The 9,517-nt window shown below is 46.5% G+C and overlaps 1 long non-coding RNA gene across 1 annotated transcript; it reads left to right on the forward strand.

Annotated features, from left to right (window-relative positions):
- The first annotated feature begins 8,627 nt into the window (after positions 1–8,627).
- Positions 8,628–9,060, forward strand: LOC123467786. Its single transcript, XR_006641905.1, has 2 exons — positions 8,628–8,823; positions 8,896–9,060. It is a non-coding gene; the product is annotated as an uncharacterized LOC123467786 (long non-coding RNA).
- The last annotated feature ends 457 nt before the right edge of the window (positions 9,061–9,517 follow it).

A 9,517-nucleotide genomic window follows, 5' to 3' on the forward strand; every position in this document is an offset into this window, starting at 1 on the left:
TCCAAGCCTTTCTTTTTTCATTCCGAGCATCGTGTCCTCTCTCTTGAATTCATCATGGCTACTCAAGATGAGCTTCGTGATGCTGATTTGATCGTTGCCGCTCCTGATGCTGTTATTCGAGGCCTTTCGCCGACTCGTTCGTTCGCCTCGGATTCGACAAGTCGTCTCGATCCTGCCACCTTGATCAGCAAACGTTCCCATCATCGAAGAAATTTCACCCGCAACGTGAATAAAGTCAAGATGGTGATTCACGAGACAGGTCCTTCCATCTACTCAAACGATCTCATCACGAAGGCCAACGATCATTATGAGCAATGTATGTATTACCATCATCGTTATTGTGCAAAATTGGGTGTCACCGACGACACTTGGTTGGAGAAATTGCGTCATGATTATAATACGGCTCATGAAGAATTTGCCATAGCCCGTCGCCCCGGCCATGCTACCGAACAACCAGCGCCTAGAGCAACTACCCGCACGAGAGCTCAAGTTCGCCCCGGTTCTGTCGAGTCAACCCGTCAACCCGAGTTCGCCCCGCTGGATGTGCCCGTCAGCACATCTCGCCCCGGTGTGGTTGAGTCGACCCGTCAACCCGAATCTGCCTCGCGGGGTGTGCCTACCAGTACATCCCACCATTCCCGTGAGGAAGATGTCTCTCGCACCGAAGTGGTTGTCGATCCCGTTAGTGGCAGTCGTCATCAGGCCGAGGGTAGCCGCCCGTCTTCTTTGGCCAGCTCAAGGTCTTCGGTTGCCGCCAGCATTTCGTCTTCTCATCGTTCGCGGAGCTCTACCCTTTCGGCTCTGACTAGACAACGCCTTGCTGCCGAACTCGACCTTGAACTGGCACGCAAGCGGCGAGAAGAAGAAAAGAATGAAAATGACCTTCTGGACGAGCTAGCCCGTAAGTTACGTGAGGAGAAGATTCGTATCGGGGCCAAACGAAAGGAACGGAAAATCGAGGAAGAAATCGCACGTCTTTGTATGAACGAGAAGTTGTCAAAGAGGTCTGTTCGTTCGCCTTCGCCGACCTCCTTGAGTTCTTTCAGTGAACCATATGACGATATCCATATTCCGTTGCCGAAGAGTAAGCCTCGCGACAAAGTGCTGCTTCCCACCGGGCCGTCCGACAAGAGCGCAGATAGCTGGATCGACGATCTGGGACAGAATCCGACGGCCTTACACGCTGCAGCACCCATGCCTTGGATGTTTGGAGGTTCGGCCCCGTTCACGTGTAGGACACCGTTTGATGGCGACCCTCGAGATTGGCTTCTCTTTGCCTCAAGATTTCGAGCCCTCGTCCACGACGTCATTCCGAACGATGCCCAGCGTTTGGCCATTCTTACCGAGTGGGTTGGCCCTAGCGTTTTTCGCCGCATCTCCCCATTGTTAAAGGCTCCTCGTGGGTACACTGCAGTTCTTGCCTATCTTAAGAAGCCCTACGGTTCGAGCGAGCAGATCGCTCGCTGTCAAATACACGATCTTCTTAGTCTTCCCTTCGTCAAGCCGGGTGATCGCCAGGCGCTTGAAAGTTTTTCTGATCAGCTGCATGGAGCTGTTGTGGTGTTGGAACAAGGGGGATTGGAGCACGATCTTAAGAGTGCTGCTAATCTTGATCAGGCAGTACAGAAGCTGCCACCTGTCTTTCGCCATCGCTGGGCCCGTTACGCACGTAAACGCTTACCGAAAGGTGTCGACCTTAGCGACTTGGATCGGTTCATGGAAGAGGTCGTGGAAGAGGAGCGGATGGCTCGTTCGGCATTCGAGTTGGCGCCTAAGATTGATCTTCGTGAAAAGCGTGTTACGTTTCCCAAGCCAGCCGTTGAAAAGCACCCTTCAAGCAGACCTGCAATTCTGAAACCGCCACCCGTTCGGCCACCCCCTACCATCTTAGCCACCCAAGTAGCGAAAGACGTAGATGTCGAGTGTCCAGGCTGCGGCGGCGCTCATCGACTTGTTTCTTGCCCCGAATTACAGAGGAAGTCACCGAGTGAACGAGCGCTGGTGGCGAAGGAGAAAGGCGTATGTTTCAACTGTCTTGGAGGAAAGCACCGCAGTGCGGATTGTCGTTCAAAACCCGCTTGTGAATCCACCGGATGCCGTGCACGTCATCATTCGCTGTTGCATGGTGCGGAGAGAGTTTTTCCTGAGAAAAGCACACCTCGTCAGTTCCCGTCATCCGTCGGAGGCCAAGAATGTTTTCAAGGACCTCAAACACTCGCCATTGCTCCCCGCCTGACATCTGATGTTCTCTTGGCCGTGGTTCCCGTCCGACTTCGTGCGGGTTGCCGGACTCTTGACGTTTTCGCCCTGCTCGACACCGGGAGCCAAGCTACCCTTCTGCGTGAAGACGCGGCTAATGCGCTTGGTCTTACTGGCCGGCCACGCAAAATTCGTTTTGGAACCTTCCATGGGAAAGATCCGGTCGTCGAGACTCGTCTTGTGGGCTTCTCCGTTTCCTCGCTAGAGGGAGACCAAAGCTATAAGGTTTCCGATGCCTTTGTTGTGCCTCGTCTAAATGTTGGGCAACGCAAGATAAAAGATGTTCTCGCTTCGTTCGATTATCTTCGTGACCTCAACTTTCCTGCTCGAGACGCTGGTGAAGTCCAGATTTTGATCGGGATGGACGTTCAAGACGCCCATCTAAACATCGAGGTTCGTCGCCCTCCAACTGGAGTTCGGGGCCCTAATGCTGTGCTCACCCCATTTGGCTGGTGCGTTGTTGGGAGGACCTACCCATTACCGGCAGTGGAAAATCCAAGCATAAATTTCGTTAAGCTGGGAACGATCGAGCAGCTGGAAGAGTGCGTCGAAAGGTTTTGGAAAACCCAATCTCTCCCCGTTCGTGAGGCCCCCAGTACATTTATGTCGTCGTTAGACCGTGCCGCAATGGACCAACTCGAATCGACCATTCGGCACACTGGAACGCGTTACGAAGTAGGCTTGCCTGTTCGCCCGCATTGCCCGAAGTTGCCGGACAACAAAGAGTTTGCACGTCGCAAGTTCTTCGCACTGGAGAGGAGACTTCTTTTACACAACGACCTTCGCCAAGCAGTTACGGCGCAGATGAAGGAGGTGTTTTGCAGCGGCCACGCACTGAAAGTCACTTCTACAGCTCCCGGTTCCAAGGTGTGGTTCCTACCTTATCATCCGGTTCGACATCCAACGAAGCCCAGCAAGATTCGTCTCGTTTACGACGCTGCTGCCCGGTTTAAAGGAACCGCGATCAACGACATCCTGCTGAAAGGTCCGGATCTCACCACGCAGTTATTGGCCGTGCTGCTTCGCTTCCGTGAAAGGAGAATTGGCGTTACTGCAGACATTGCGAAAATGTTTTATCAAGTGCTGGTTCGTGAGTCAGATTGCACGATGTTTCGTTTTTTGTGGCGCGAGCCTGGAACCGAAGATCCTATCCAGGAATTCCAGATGACGGTGCACATTTTCGGTGCTGTCTCCTCGCCAACGGTTTGCAGCTTTGCCCTTCAGCGCCTCGAAAAGGATGCGCCCGAACACCTGAAGGAAGTCGCGAGGCGTATTCGTTCCAGCTTTTATGTGGACAACCTGTTGTCGTCGTTCGACGAAGTGGATGAAGGCGTTTCCATCAGTCAGAAGCTGGTTGAACTACTCAAGCTCGGTGGTTTCGACCTCGTCCAATTTCTGAGCTCTTCGCGTTCGTTGTTGGACCAACTTCCGTCTTCCTCTCGTCTGGTTCCCGAGCTCGATCTAGATTTCGACGATTTGCCCACCGAGCGCACGTTGGGGTATCTGTGGAGTTGTGAGCGAGACGAATTCGTTTTCCGTTTTAAGAAGACAGGAGAGGCCTTTTCAAAACGCTCGATTCTTTCTGCAATTTCGAGCATCTATGATCCCCTTGGTCTGCTAGCACCCGTCGTTTTGGTGGCGAAAATCATCCTTCAGGACATCTGGCGACTCAAAGGTGGCTGGGATGAGATTCTGCCCGCCGATATTCTGAATCGTTGGGGGCGCTTTGTGGAACATCTGCCGATGCTCGAACTGCTGAACATTCCGAGAAGTTTCTTGACTAAGCCCCAGTCGGCGTATCGTTCTTTTCAGTTGCACGCTTTTTCGGACGCATCGAAAGACGGTTTCGGTGTTGTAATTTATCTTCGAGCTCAGTAGATGACGTTGTGGCACGAGCCGATAATCTACATCGCCTAATTCGCATCGCCGCTTGGATTGAAAGATTCGTTCGCAACATCCAGATCCTCGTTCATCGGAGACGTGCCAGAGAAAGGTCTATTCTGGATGGCAATCATGAAGAAGCGGCGACCGGACAAAGTGAGCCGTTGAAAACGGGCCGGCAGCAGAGTGCGGACGAGCTGAAGTCAGCCCGTCGCCTTTTAATTCGCGTTTCGCAGCGCGACTCCTTCCCTGACGATTTAAGCAGTTTGCAGAAGGCGAAGTCCGTTCGCCCGGAGTCTCGGTTGCTGAAACTGGCCGTTTATGTAGATTACGCCGGAATCATTCGTGTTGGTGGCCGCCTCGAAAATGCCCCCATCAGCGCTGAAGCCCGTCATCCTGCCGTTCTGGAACCCAAGCATCCGCTCACCCGATTGCTCATACGCTGGGCGCATATTTCCGTGGCTCATGGACGAGCTGATCGCACTCTTGCGGAAGTTCGTGCTCGCTACTGGGTTTTGAAAGGTCGCGAAGCGACAAAGTCGGTCATCACGACTTGCCTGTATTGTTCCCGCATGAGAGCCAAGCCGTTTCAGCCGATGATGGCCCCGCTTCCAGCGGAGCGGGTCCAACCGTTCAGCCCTCCATTTACCCGTATTGGAGTGGACTACCTCGGTCCCTTCCCTATTTCAATTGGCCGGCGAACAGAAAATCGTTGGATTGCACTTTTTACCTGCCTCTCCACCCGTGCTATCCACCTCGAAATTACCCCGTCCATGGATGTGGACTCCTTTTTAATGTCTTTTACCCGTTTCGTCAGTCGTCGGGGTGCCCCGACCGATGTTTTTAGCGACAACGGTACCAATCTGACAGCAGGAGAACGTGAGCTGCGTGAGGCGGTTACCCGCCTTAACGACGTGAAAATCGCTGACCAACTTGCTCAGAAAGAGATTCGTTGGCACTTCTCCCCGCCTGCTGCCCCGCATTTCGGAGGTTTTTGGGAGCGTCTGGTTCGCTCGTGCAAGGAGGCCCTGCGCGCTATCCTCGGTCAGCAGACGGTGAAGGAGGAAACCTTTGCAACGGTCGTCATCGAAGTTGTGGGCTTGCTCAACAATCGACCGTTGACGGATCTAGGTGCGGACCCGCAAGAATTCGAGCCGTTAACCCCGAATCATTTTTTGTTGGGGCGCCCCAATCCCCACTTGCCCGCTGACGTCATCGACCCGGAAATCAAATGTTTTCGCCGAAGATGGTTTCACGCACAGCAGATCGTGGATCAGGTGTGGAGCCGATGGTTACGGGAATACCTGCCGACCCTCACGACCCGCAACAAATGGACCCGATCGCAAAACAGCTTGGAGGTGAACGACATGGTACTTATGGTGGATCCAAAGTCACCGCGCGGACACTGGCCAATTTGTCGTGTTGCCAGATTTGTCGTGTTGCCAGAGTTTTACCTGGCTCTGATGGTGTAGTACGCGCGGCCGAAATCATTACGAAGTACGGCAAGACCTACACCCGCCCGGTTGTGCGATTATGTCGCTTGGAAGCCTTTAGTGCTGCTTAATGTTTACCGCAGCAGGGCCGGCTGTGTTACCGAGTTGCCATGGCAACTCGGCCGGGCTTCGCGCGCGCCTTTAATTACCCCCCCTTTTTAATCTATTGTTTATCTAATTCGCGCATCTTTATTCTTTTGTTTTTTCGTAAGTGATCGGATGACGTGTATTTAACGAGGCAGTCTCGTTTTTGCAACGGTAGCGTCTCGTCGCCATTTTTTGTCACCTCATTTATTTTTATTTCGCCTGCGTCTTAAAGTTTAATACAAGTTCTTGCGCCCTGCCCGTTCGGTTCTGATTGTTTTTTCGCATCGCCTTTCGAACGATCGTTATCTTACGGTTAGTTTACAACACGAAAGCTCTTGGCAAGATCTTTCGATTGCCGTAAAATCTAAAATTTTCCGACTTACAGTTCGGCTGGTATTAATTATTCAATTTTTCAAACTTTTCGGGAGAGGGGGGGCGTACTTGCACACTCAACTTCTAGCCCGTCATTTGAGTAGTTTTCTTCACAGAAACTTATTTATATTGTAATTTTTGCAATCCTCTTTGCACGAAGAACACAATGCCTACAAGAACGACGATCTGAAACATAGTTTTACTTCAAATATATCCAAACAGAAATGGACCAATCATCAACGAGCATGAAGGCGGCCATCATTTTTACGTGCCATTTTAAATTGCATTCATGTACAACTAAAAACTAACCAAGAAGCTTAGTGTTCGTTATTTTTAAACTTCTTATCGCTACAACACAATCATTTAAAAATCATAGTTTTTTTTTATTGAAACTTTATTTACCAGACATATGATCAAAAGAAAATACAGTAACAATCCTGAGATCAATTTCGAGACAGGGAAACATTTACGTTAAATGCGTTTAAAAGTGTAATGATGGCTGGACTGGATTAAAACGGTAAAATTTATGCAATGCACGATTTTCGAAACAACATAATGAACCAAACTAAACGAAACCCTTTTTTAAATTATTCTGTGTCACTAGCAACACACTAAAATGTATCTGAATTTGGGGAAGGGGGGAACTAGAAAAGGCAGTTAGAAACTTAAACAAAACGCGTTATTACATATTCAATATCAAAATCGATGACTAAGCAGCGTGACAGGATTGTTCCCTATAGGCTGGATCCCATAAACACATTAGCTTTACAATACACAACAAGTTGCATTTTCTAAATAGAACCTAGTTGTTTCCTTCGTCGGCGGTGCAAAAACGAGCAGTAAAGAATTCGATAGTTTCAGCTTCGGTTCAAGCTATTGGTACTCCTCTTATCTCAATTTCCTGGTCCTCTTTCCCGTCAGAATGTATGGTGTAACTTCGGCTTCCAACTTCACTGCCAGCAAAATCGTCCAATGTTAAGACTGTAACCGTTGTTTCACAATGATTGACTGGATCACTAGCGAGAGGATCAAAACTAGTAGAGGCTTCTCCGTTTATCACCTCTTCTGCAGGATAACTAGCCCCACAAATGGGGGGCATTGTGGAGTCCAAATTAGCTACTGTTAATTCGCTGCCTTTTGGCTCTGTTGGGTCGCTAGCCTCTGCGGTGCAAATGGCAGAGGAAAAATGGGGTTGGAAATTTTGCTTTTTTCTCCGCATGCTGCTAACTCTGAATCCCTGGCGACAGCAACACTTTTAGTTTTCATTTCAGCGGCTTTTCTTTTTTTTCTGCCGCGGTTGCGTCAATTTCTCTTCCAGCGCTTCTAAACATTAAAACAAAAATTTCAAATAGACTGATGAGAAACTTAGAGGAGAGTGGGGGCAATTGAGACACAGGGCAATTGAAACAAAAATTGTTTCTCTCGCCGTATAAGAGGAATTTTCTTGAAAAAATTTGGGTTAATAGAATGAGGGGGTTTGCAAGTTTAGAAAAATTTACGAGTTTTTGTATTCAAAACTTTTTAAGATATCTCGAAAAAACTGTTTTTTGTTCTCTGTCTGTTAAATTTGCGTTTTCAATTTTTTTGTTTTAACCCCTAAAACGCTACGCTTTATTAGTAATAAAATTAGTTTCAGTTGATTTGCAATTCATTTTTCTACAATTTAATGTCATTTAATTTTTCCCTGCATTCTTAAATAATTTTAAATAATTAAATGTAACGATGACCCTATTGCAGGGCAATTGAAACACTTTGTTTATATTCCCTGTCTGCGAGTGGTTGAATTTTTTTTGCAAGTATTTGACGTAATTCATTTAAACAAATGTAAATCATCATGTTAACACAACTATAATACTTGTATTCGCTGTTTTGGCTTTATTTAAAAAAAGCATGTTGCTTAATGGTTTTTTTTAAATTTAATTATTTAAATATTTTAAACTAAATTACGATCTACTTTAAGCATATTTTAAAAATCTGTAAATCGCATTGTACCTAATGGTAAAATTTGATCACACTAGCAGTTGTGGCTGCTGAGATATCGTGATTTTCATTTTATGTGGGTATAAAGAAGCTTCCTTATGGGAAAACCCACGTTGCAATTGCGTCGACACACCGCTTCAATTGCCCTGCTACCATGGCAATTGAAACACTCGAAGCGACCTCAGTTTTTTACAATTTACTACTATTAAAATTAATCTTTTCTCATTAAAAAAAATATCGTTTAGTAGCTGAGATAATAGGCTACAATTCTATGTAATTTTTATATTACATTTTTCAGTTTTTTTTTCAAGAAATACAAAAAACCAAAAAGTGTATCAATTGCCCCACTCTCCCCTACTATGATCTTTAATAGTGAATCCGTATTACTGGTAATCGAGGGGTTGCCGACTCTTTTTGAAAGTGCAATTTGCGAAAATTGGGAAAAATGAGAAAGTCGAGAAAACCTTTTTTCCCGACATTTCCGGTGTTTTCTAATTTTTCCGTGATTTTTCTTATTTTTCCCGTTTTTCTCATTTTTCCCTATTTTTCCCTACTTTCCTCATTTTTCCCATTTTCCCGAGTTTTCCCTTATTTTCTCTTATTTCTTTGTTTTTCTTGGTTTTTAAAGATTTGAACAATATCAACGAATCAAAATTATTTTTTTATTTCACTTTTGATAAAAAAGGAGTAACATCACACACAACATTGTCTGGATATGAAATCATTTGACAGGACGGGATGGTGGGCGGAGGTAAACTACAAACATAAGTTTTACAAGGATGAAATCTATGAACAATAACTGCCAATTTTTTTCCAATCGTAGAAATTTTCCTCGATCCTTTTACTTGTCCCTCAAATGTGTACCATGTGCAATTTACTCCTATTTCATCATTTTTTTTCTCACTTTAGCTTTGCCATTCGTAAATTGACTTTTGTTTGCTATCCGCAAATGAATTGAACTGAAGAACGCGTCCTAGAAGAAATAAATATTCCCGTTGAGGACCAGGAAGAGTTTTAAAAATATACCAATCTCCGATTCTCACAATCGGTCTTTTTTCAACTGATTTCACAATCAGTTTTCGAGAGTCAGGAAATGACATCAATTGACGGACTCGCAAAATACGGTCACTGCTCATCTTCCTTGTTTGCTCCTCTAAAAACCAACAAAGCGTTCTTTTTTGAACAAGGCGCATGTTCCCTTCATCATCTACTAACTGTACAAAGGCAAATAAATTTTTTGATGGATCTTTAAAAGGGTTAGTGAAATCCTGAAGATTAGCTTGTTGAAGGGACTTAAGCACCTCAAGATCACAGGGGTCTTGGTCAGATGCAATTTCTTCAAAAGAATGGTCGAGGTCCTCATTTTGTCCGTCGTCCCCATCGTCGTCTTCATCTTCCCAGTCAGAGATTAAGTTCCCCCTTAGTTTTTTCCCATATTGAGAACT

Source organism: Daphnia magna, unplaced genomic scaffold, assembly GCF_020631705.1.
Source record: "Daphnia magna isolate NIES unplaced genomic scaffold, ASM2063170v1.1 Dm_contigs231, whole genome shotgun sequence".
Taxonomy (NCBI): Eukaryota; Metazoa; Arthropoda; class Branchiopoda; order Diplostraca; family Daphniidae; genus Daphnia; species Daphnia magna.